The sequence below is a fragment of the Lygodium microphyllum genome, chromosome 17 (genome assembly GCF_053477565.2).
Source record: "Lygodium microphyllum isolate KBCC chromosome 17, Lygodium_microphyllum_v1.1.10, whole genome shotgun sequence".
NCBI classification, from domain to species: Eukaryota; Viridiplantae; Streptophyta; class Polypodiopsida; order Schizaeales; family Lygodiaceae; genus Lygodium; species Lygodium microphyllum.
This window is the reverse complement of record NC_141151.1, coordinates 32,589,226-32,600,338: the sequence shown is the minus strand read 5'-3', so window position 1 is coordinate 32,600,338 and position 11,113 is coordinate 32,589,226. Positions and strand designations below refer to the sequence as shown.

At 39.6% G+C, this 11,113-nt stretch overlaps 1 pseudogene; it reads right to left on the bottom strand.

Moving 5' to 3' along the window:
• Positions 1-10,143: 10,143 nt before the first annotated feature.
• Positions 10,144-10,804, bottom strand: LOC148021763 (vacuolar protein sorting-associated protein 32 homolog 1 pseudogene; annotated as a pseudogene).
• Between the last annotated feature and the right edge of the window lie 309 nt (positions 10,805-11,113).

The following is an 11,113-nucleotide window of genomic DNA, read 5'->3' as shown; positions in this document are numbered from 1 at the left end:
AATGAAGGATAGAAAGGTGGAGGGTAGAGTGGAGAGCAATGTGAAAAAATGAAAGGAGAGACGACTTAAATACGAAACTTTCAAACTTACTGTGGTGTAAATGAATTTTAAATTTATCATTTCATTTCATTTCTCCACCCCATCCCTACCTCTCTCTATCTCCTGACACCCCCCTCATGCCCCCCCTCTCTCTCTAGGCCAATGAATGTTCCAATGTTTAGAATTTTCATATCTTTGTCTTAGGATTTCAAAATGGACTTTTCATAATTAAAAAACAAAGTTCGAAATCGACTTTGAAAAATATAGTGACAAACCTTTGAAATTTTAAAGAAAATTTATAAGACATCTCATGTTAGAGATATGAGTATTGATGTGTCATATCCTTGGGACTTGTGCTCTCTTGTGGACTCTAAATGCATCAAAATTATTATCTTTATCTAGGTCTCCATTTTTTGCCATCTCTCTCTTGGGTTGCCAACCATTCTGCGTGCCGTTGTCTAGCTGTGCTGTTTTCATATCTTGCTTTTCTCACTTCATATATTGCCCTACTTATAGATTCTGCTTGAGATGTTTTGGACTTCTTTTCTTTTTCCTCGTATCGTATCTCTAGTCTCCTATACCACCATTGGAATAATTGCCTCATAGAATTGGAATCATTGATGCCACCTCCATGATCAGTTGCCTTTTGAAAAGCACAGCGAGCTTGCCAGTGAGATCTTTCCATGCCTTGAGTTGACCATATTGCCAAACTTCCTTGATCTGCAAAGTATGGACCATGTGCTTCAAGTATATGCTGCACAAGAAAAGAGATTAGAAACACAAAGTAATTCGAAATGATGATTTTTTTTTGCAATGGTGATAATACTGACCATGTAGTGTGTTATGCTATTTGTAGTCCATGCCTCCACCATGGACTTATGAAATTTAGCAGCTGTCTCTTTAAATGCATTGGCATCACCATCCATAAACCCCAACTTCTGTAAGAGAGCTGCTAATCTATCTAGGTGTATCCACACTTCTGCCTTCGCAATCCTCGTTCGTCCCCCATTGCTCCAATCTGAAACAGCAAGGTGCAACTTTTTCCATGCTTCGTACTTCTCTGGTTGTTTTACTAGTATATTGCCTTCCTCATCTCGAGGTGGAGATAAAAACTTCCTAGCCTTGGGTCCGCCAAAGCATGGTTTACAAGGAACATTTCCATTCTTCCCTGATTTTTTCTCGTCCTTTTTTATTTCTACTTGGCCTCCGTGCAATCCAACTTCAGAGAGGACTTGTTCTACCTTCTTGCATGTAGCATCAGATTCTGACACGGGCTGCATCTTGTATGCAAAGCATATATATTCATATACTAGCTTCTCAATTATTCTAACCAAACAATGCAATGTGCAAAAGTGAACCCTTGTTAGTGGTATTTCCAAAATAGGGCGCCAGTTTGGATCCACTGGAATTAGCATTCCATTTCTCATGACTTTCTGATCACGTGTCGGAGCACCCTGTTGTCCTGCCTTGGCAAGCCATTCTTTCTTTCCATCTTTCCCTTTCTTCCTAGTTTGCATGCAGTATATGCACGGAAATTTTGCATTTGCTGCATTTGATAAACCAAACATACACTTCAATGTTTTTAAATCACCTGCAAGATGCCATTCAACTTGATAGTCCCCAAACCCCTCAACATGTAAAACTGCTCCATTATTTTGCTGTTGAATAACACTGGGTATATTAGTGAGGTTAAAAAAAACTTTAAGTACTTCATGGTCCTCCTTTGGTACTTCAAATGCTGCAAGCCACCATATTTCATTCTCCGATTGTACACTGAAGTATAAAGGATGTTTATATCGATGTTGGGATCCAATGCTCGATTCATAAGTGTTATACTCACACGCTCAAGTTTTTGCCCCTTGATAATCTCACTCTCATCAAGTTTGAGGACAAACTTAAGCTTGCCTCTACATTCTTCCATAGACATATTGTAAAACTTGACCATAGCAATCTGAACCCTACATATATCCAATACAAAGTTGTTGGATGCATTCAATACAAAGGCAACTTCTTTGGAACCATACTTCAATATGTGTGTGTGTTCCAGATGCGTAGGCTCACCAATTAGTTCTAAAACTTTCTCATTTAGTTTTTTTTTAGCCTTCTTCACGTGAAATGGTTTTGGCAGAGGCATTACTCGCTTAGTATTGAAGACTTGCTTAAAACCTGTATCCAATTGTTGATAGAGCATACTATATGACTCAGAACTCATTCCCACCTTGTCACATAATCCCTAAGCATCTGTAGCAGTAAACAAGTTGCTCACATCCCTAAGACGTTCACTAGCAACACCATCCACAATGTCCCTGAATTTACGATTTTCCAATGCATTTTTTACCATATTCTTGCTAAGGACTTTGGCAATAGTATCATTCTCTGCATGAGGAAACATATTTCTCATTGTAGTAGATTGAGCATATATCCGTCTATGATATTGTCCACTTCCTTTGGCTAATTGGCCAATTGGTTTAACGGATCGGATGCGCCGACGTGCCTCTTTGGTTTTTAAAGTGGGCCCAATCTCCAAAGTTTTTGTGAGCTTCCTCTCTATGTTTTGATTCTCCTTCTCCAAGTCATTGACTTTAGACTGTAACTCCATATTCTGCACGTGTGTAGCATGCATAGCATCTTCAATGACAGACATTGCTTGTTGTAGGTTCTGGTTCTCTCTATCCTTCTCAGCCAATAATCTATCCTTTTCCATCAAAGACTGCATATTCCCTTGTAATCTTGTCTGCATATTTGTCAAGGTTTGATGAGCCCCTGCTATTCCTTGTGTGACAAGTCTGCATGTGTATCCATACAATCCTTCATTGCCTTCACAAGCAAACTTTACAAATGATGTAAGCCCTTCAAATTGTGGTGGCCTTCGAGTGAGTGGATCGGGTGGATAAATGCACCCATCAACCCAAAGGTCCACATTTTTTTTCCCTGCATTTCTTTCTTGTTGCATCCTGCATCTTATTGCATCATCTCTTTCCACAGTTCTTTTGAACATTGGTGCATATTCATCCTCCAATTGAAAGTGAATATCTCTCTTTCTCTTGGTACATCCTGCACCTGCATTCTGCAAAAAAAAAAGTATGCAAATGTTAACTTGGATTAACATTCAAATAGCAGAACTACACCCCTTTGATTCACTATATCTGTGTTTTTTTTAAAACCCAGTTGGTTCTTGTCTCTTTCTCTTGCTTTCAGTCTTGATAGACCCTAATCAACCCCTAATCAGCCTGTAATCTTGGCTTTTAATCTACCTCTAATTAGCATCAAATCTTATCTTCTGTTCTATCCAAAATATTCTCTCTCTCTCTCTCTCTCTTTCTCTCTCTCTCTCTCTCTCAACAAAAATTCATCAAGGAAACCCTAAACACATTCATACTGAAGCTTGGCTAGTGGAAAACAATAACATCATCTTATCTTCTACCCTAATTTACTATCTGTCACTCTATCACTTATTTTCTTTGTTCATCTCACATAGTCCTCTCTGTCCCCCCCCCCTTCTCCCCTCCTCTCTCTCTCTCTCTCTCTCTCTCTCTCTCTCTCTCTCTCTCTCTCTCTCTCTCTCTCTCTCTCTCTCTCTCTCTCTCTCTCTCTCTCTCTCTCTCTCTCTCTATGAATTGATGCTTAAGGACTGAACAACAACTGTGAAGAATAATAACATCACAAAGATTTAAAAAATAAAGATACCTCCATTATCACTGGATTGCTTGTGGTATAGACTGTTGAAGACGGAGATTTCTTACTGCATATTTCTGAAGAGGAAGATGGCTTGTAGCAGGGTAGAGTGTGTTGTAGATAGAGATTCTTGATTTCAACAAATGGTATCAAAACTACTCCTCAATGCTGCTTCAGAAGAACTCGTATGCAAGAAACCATATTCTGGAGGGAAAGAGAAGAATGCACAAAATTTGGGACAAAACTAGAGCTTTCTGAGGGAATGAAAAAATGCCCAGAAATAGGTATATACTTGTCCAAAAAAGATGAAAATTTACAAGGAAACTCTTGAGTCAAAAAGGTGTCTCTGGGTAAAAAATAATCTTAAAATATGATGTGTACGTCATTTTATATCGTTTTTTAACTTCCGCCCTTTTAAGAAGCGAGAATGAGAATGATTGAAAAGTCATGAGGGCACTAAAGAGGGCATTAAAGAGTCATGAGGGCATTAAAGAATGATTGGTTGTGTTTTTAGAAAAAATAGAATTGTATTTTTTTAGTTATGAGGATTTTGAGAAAAAGTGACCTTATCCTGCAGTTTGGGAATAAAATAATAGGTGAAATCTATTGAAAACACAAAAACGAGATTTTCTTGATTGTAGAAGATCTCTTTTTATAATATTATTTTGGAATCTCTTTTTAGAGAGAGAGAGGTGAGAGAAACCCCTTAAGGGGCAAAAAAGAGAGTCCATATTTCTCCTAATGTTTACAAACCATCCTCTCTTTTCCTTTAGCAACAAAACCTCAGGAGGCTAATGCATATATATGTCCTCATGCAAATCACCATGTAAGAATGCAGTCTTTACATCCGTCTGTATGAGATTTATATCTTCAGTTGCAAACAAGCCCAAAATGGTTCTTAGAGTAGTCATTTTGACTACGGGAGAGAAGATCTCATCAAATTCTATTCCATGTTCCTACTTGTACCCCTTTGCAACTAACCGTGCTTTGTACTTTGGCAAAGAACCAAAAGTGACATTCATCTTGTAAACTCAGTTGCATGGAAGAGTTTTCTGCCCTTTAGGCAGCTACACCAAGTCCCAAGTACCATTCTTATCAAGTGATTCCATTTCAACAACGTGGCATTGAACCACTTCTTGCTATCTGGTCCAATCATTGCTTCCTTGAAGCATGACAGCTCACCATAGTCAATAACCATGACATAATCTGTAGCATACTATGCACCAAGAACAAACCTATTTGGCTACCTTGAAGGTCGTGTTGACCTACCCAGTGAAGGTTTTGCAATTGTTGGCTATTGGGCCTCCAAATATGCATTTACATGTTGTCCTGAAATACAGGCTTATCATTCTACATTTATAGGTTATTGTCCTGAAATACAAGGATACAATTTTGCATGTATAGGTTGCTATCTTGAAATTCCAGCATGTTGTCCTGACAGTTCAAGCTGTCCTAACTGCTTGTTTTCAGGCTCAAACTGTGGTGTATCATGGGCAATACCTTGCTAGTCATTTCCAGCACCATTTCTTGCATTTTCAAGAGTATTTATAGCAGGTATATGCTCATGTACACTAGGTACAAATGGCTACCTAAAAGGTACATCCTCCCTAAAAACAACCCTCTTGACTTCCTCAGTCTTCTTGGGCTACTTACGCATGCGATCTTCATGCAAGATGATGTCATTGATGCATACTATCTTTCTTTTCTTGGGTTCTTAAAGTTTGTATCCCATCTCACCCTCATCACCGTATCCTAGGAATATGCATTTACAAGACTTTGATTCCAATTCGTTGCGTTCTTCTTTCCGTATTATGTGCACAAAAGCCTCGTAGCCAAGCACTCGCAAATGAGCATAAGAAGGTGGCTTGATTGACCACTCTTCCTTAGGGACTCTCCCCCCCCCCCCCCCCCCAAAGACCTATTCAAAGACCTGTTAATCAAATGAATGATATTCATAACAGCCTTTGCCCAAAAGCCATGGAGTAATGCAGTATGAGATAGCATCGTAAAGACATTATCCTGTATGGTCTGATTCATGCGCTCTGCAACTCCATTTTGGGGTGGATTATGAGGGGCAATGAGATCCCTCTTTATCCCCTTGTTGTCACAAAATGCATGAAAGGCTTTGGACACATACTCCCCACCATTGTCAAAGCAAATACACTCAAGTGTCTTATCAGTTTGGTTCTCAACTAATGCCACAAAATTCTGAAACTTGTCAAGCACTTTGTCCTTGTTAGGAATAGGGTAAACCCATACCTTTCGATTAGCATCATCAAAAAATGTGACAAAGTATTTCTTTCCTCTTAGAGATAACCTTGGCATCTGACATACATCGAAATGTACTAACTCTAGAGGCAAAGATTTCAATGAAAGGCTTTTTATGAGATGTTTGCACATGCCTACCATAAATACAATGATCACAGTGATCAAAATCAGCATAACAAAGACAAGGCAAGTAACCCAAATGAGAAAGTACTTTCATTCATGTTTGACTCGTGTGTCCCAACTGGCCATGGCACAAGAAAACACTTGGCTTCTCGGTCACGACAACAGCATGGTCACACCCACTAGATACATGGAGAGGATACAAAGTATTACTCTTTGAACCTTTGGCAATAACCCTAGATCCTCAGCAGATCTTCAATTTTCCATCACCAAAGGTGGTATGAAATCCATCATCATTTAGTTGTCCAATCTAATCAACCTCTTCTTGAGCTGAGGTACATGCCTTATATTCTGAAGAGTGAAGATAGATCCATGCTAAAAGTGTAGATGCACACTGCCAATCTCTGGAATGTCACATTCATAATTGTCCCCAAGATGGATAACACCATGTCGACCTCCTGTATAGTCTGTAAACCACTCACGATGAGGGGTGACATGAAAAGAGGAACTTGAATCCAAAATCCAAGTGTGCATGTTATCATCCATATCGGCTATCAAAGCATGTGCATTGGAACATGAAGAGACAAAGAGTACATCATTCCCACTATCGCTCTCATGGCTAACTACATTCACTTCTTCAATCTTTGCACTGCTCTTCTTAGCAAGCTAACTCTCTTTCTTCTCTTCCTTGCTATCATCTGTCTTCTTGCCCTTCCCTTTATCTTTCTTCCATTTATAGCAATCATGTTTGAAGTGACCCTTCTTGCCATAGTGATGGCATTCAAAATCCTTACCACATGATTTATTGCATCCCTTGCTATTAGATTTTCCTTTTTGTTGTGATCTACCTCTAGTATGCAAAGCAGTGGAGGACTTACTAGATGCATTGTTATGCCGATTCATTTCTTCCATAAGAGTAGAGCACTCTCTACATTACCATACAAAAGCATAGCATTAGAATTGCTCATAGCGATTCTAAAGGTATCTCAGCTCTCTAACAGAGTGCAAAGCAATAATATAGCTTTCCACTCATCATCAATATTGAACTTCAAAGCGGCAAGCTGGTTTGAAAATGGAGTTAAGCTCACTAAGGTGAGTAGACATTGTATTACCCTCTTTCATATGCAAATCTATGAGTTTCTTTGGCCTGTAGACTTTGCTTGCAGCACTCTTATGGGCATATAGTTCTTTCACTCACTTCCAAATGTTATAAGCAAAATCTAGTCCTTCAATGTTAAACATCAAGGCATCACAAATTGATAGCTCAATGGTCAAGCATGCAAGCTCATTCAACTCATCCCAGTCATCTTGCTCTGCATCAGTCTAGTTTTGTTCCCTTTATTTTAATCGTCTTTGCTTGCTTCTTTTGCAACAAGATAGCATAGCACTACTTTTGCCAAATTGCAAAGTTGTATGCTCCTTCAAGCTTCTTGATATGCATAAGATGATTGTCATTGCTGCTAGCCATTATTCACAACCAAATATCTTTATGACAGTAAATGATAGCTAATGCCAAGCAATGGAAGCTTCAAAATCCACTCAGTAGTATGTTAGGAATATCCTCAAGTAAGTAGCAGCAAGAACATACATCAGTTCATTGTCCAAAATGCCTCAAAAGCATTCGATGACAATAAACATACCAATTTCCTGGCAAAAATAAAGTACAACCCTAAAATTCTTGACAATACAAGTGGCTATCCTACAATTCAAGAGTACAGTCCTGAAATTCTTGACAATACATGTGGCTATCATGCAATTAGGAGTGTAGTCCTGAAATTCTTTACAATATGGGTGGCTGTCGTGCAATTCAAGAGTGTAGTCTTGATATTCAGGAAAAATCTAACTTGAAAATTTAGAACTAAAATAACCTCTCATACTGATTGAGGTTGATATCTGAAGATCATGCAAATCTGCTCAAAACATCCCATAATGTTCTTGCATAGAAACATATCAAATTTCCTAACAGTGAGGTATCTTGTCCTGAATATGCAAGAAATTGTCCTGAATATCAAATTTCCTGACAGTGAGGTATCTTGTCCTAAATATGCAAGAAACTATCCTGAATGTATAGCAATAGACTATAGGTAAAGTTGATCCAAAAATGAGCTTTAATCGCTGCTCAAGTGCATTCTGGAATCAAATCCAAGCATGTAACATCAACCATAAGCATGAATACTTGGTTTGGAATGCCCAAGACCAAGTCTAGAAGCAAGACATAATGCATACATTGTTACGCGAGTGGTGATCGAGAACTAGCCTCACTCACAACCCGATAACGAGATGTAAAGGAGTGCCGGTTAAGGTTTTTGACCTTGTCGAATGCACACTTGGAAAATTTAAATATTCGATGAAAACTCACAACCACACAAGACAACTCACAAAGAAAGTATCCAAAAATTTAACAACAACCAAATAAATTATATTCTCATACCTTAATAGCCTCGATCTTAAGCTTGGCACTACAAAGTCTAACTTCTTCCTTTTCCACAATAGCACGTCCAAAAGATCTCTCACATGCGACCCTCCTCTCACATCTCTCACAAGATGACAAGTAGATACAAGGGAAGGGGGACCCTAAGTCTCCACTCTCCTCTCCTTTTATAGTTTTTTTGACATCCTCCCTTATGTTGAAGAAGTGTTTGCTTTTCCAAAAAAGCCTTAGGCTTTTTACAAGGTGAAAAGTTTACATGCTAAGGCACACTTTTTTAAGCTTCAAAAGCTTCAGTATTAAAAAATAGTCTTTAAACCTATTAAAAAATCCATGCTTTTCTTGACGCACTTGTTGGCTAGTGAGATGGTTCATTTCTTTGGAAACTAAAACTCTGATAGACAAGGCGTCCTCCATTACGGTTTCTATGAAAACAACTTTGCTACCTTTTCCCCCTTTCTCTCTATCTCAATTTCTAAAACATCAGCTAAAATGTCCATTGTCGCAGGCAAAGGCTATGGCCTTTCACAAATACACATATTCTAGAACCAGGCAGAGAGCTCGTCATGTCTCCGACGGTGCTCTCTCTTTTTCCCTCTCTAGCTACCTGAGTTGCAGCGTGAAGCCTACAATCATGCAACCATAAATCAAGCGGAATAACCTATTTGCTGCTCTACATCACGGTGCTCCTTCATCTCCTAAGCTATCGAACGCAAAGCTCAAGCCACCTGAGTCAATCTGTCACAGGTCTGTCTGACGTATATCGAGGGCTAATCGACCTTGCCCTCTCTCTCTCTCTCTCTCTCTCTCTCTCTCTCTCTCTCTCTAGCTGGGTAGCCCTATAGCGTGGAGCAAGACCAATGTGACCTTTCCCACGATCATCAGCAAAGCTAGGGCGACTAGCATAGCCAGGAACATCTGATAAGTAGCCATTGACGGCAGCAGCGGCAGCAGGAGCTCAATAGGCCCCTGCAGGAACTCGGATAGAAGGCCGATGTGGAAGCCGATTTAGAGCACGAGAGATACGACGAGATGGATCATAGCGTCGCCATCATAATCCTCCCATTCTTGTTTTTTATTCTTCTTTCTGCTGCAGGCCTTTGTAACAGAAAATTGCGCTCTCTCTCTGCCTGTTTGTGCTTTGATCTAGAGTTTGAACTTCATATCTGTGAGATGTCTCATGATACACAGCTCCAGATGACTATCTGTGATTTTTGCGTCCTCATTGCCCGGCATGAAGACGGATTTCATTAGAATTTGTGTGTTGTGCTGACAACAGACCTTTTTCTTTTGAACACAAGGTGATCCTCATTCAAATTGAATAGGGTGAGGGTGCCCACAGCTGCCCTTTCGAGGTTCCGGATGAGCGATAATGGTGATGATGCGGCTGACCTAGTAGTCGATTTCTCCATGTTCGCGCAAAGGATCCTCTCTCTTTTTCTCTGTCCGTTAATAATCCGTCTCGAATTCGTCATCTAAGTCTGATCCCAGTTTTTCCTCTCGCATTTGATCTGGAAAAGCATCGACGTCGTCTGCCATCATATGGTCGTAAGGGGCTCTTTAAAGGTGTGCCATTGTCTACATTCTAACCAGACCACACCAGCAATACTGCACTACAAGGCCATATCAGCCTGCAGTGCTGCTAGCTCCTCATCTTCAACACTTGTTTGGACTGGTATCCTTTGCAGTTGAATTGGTTGTTTAGATGGTACGGAAGGTAGCCGAGAAACAGGAACTGTTTTTGCAGGTTTAAACACTTGATCTTCGAGTTCTGCTTCCTCAAGATCTTTCAACTCAGCCAAGAGATCATCCTCGTCAAAATCTGCAAGCCACACCGATTGGAATAGACAAGGCCTCCTGAATTTGCTTCATATTATCTGTCTGCTCATTGATTTCATCCATCGTTTTTTCCACGTCATCTATGTTCGTCAATTTTTGGATGGCTTTCATAGCTGCTGCTCCAGTTCTTAAAGCTACCACAGTCTCTGTTGTAGCTTTTGCACCTTCTAACAACATCATCTGATCATGTATGCGCAGTTGATAGTTCCCAAGCTGCTCAACTTGCACTTCATGAAGTTTCTTTCTCTTTAAGCACAGAATTGCAGCTCTTTTATTTTTGCTTTTGTGAATTATTTTGCCCTCTAAATTTCCATTGCGATTTTTTCTGTAAACTTTTTCTTTTTTCTCCAGCATCTCTAATGTCTCATTTAGTTTGTCTAAGTTAGCCAATGTTGCAGGCTCCTGTTTAGGCTTCCCAAATAGTCTTGTGAACATCTTTGGTAGATCCTCTCTCTTTCACTGAGCTTATTTCTGACCTATGTGAGCTGCTCTCGTTGCTACTGCTATAGCGGCCTCCTGCATTCTTGGAATTTTATTTTCATGCAATGTGCCCTAGCAAAAATATGATTTGGAAGGAACTTCGTCCTCAACCATACATGATTTGATAAAAAATGCAATTGATCTATGATATGCAATTAATCAATCCATGCTACACACAAAATAATGTATGCATTGAAGAATCGTGCCTGGCCTATCTAGATGTGATCGTGCATCATGCAAAATGCAAACAAAATTCCTTATTAA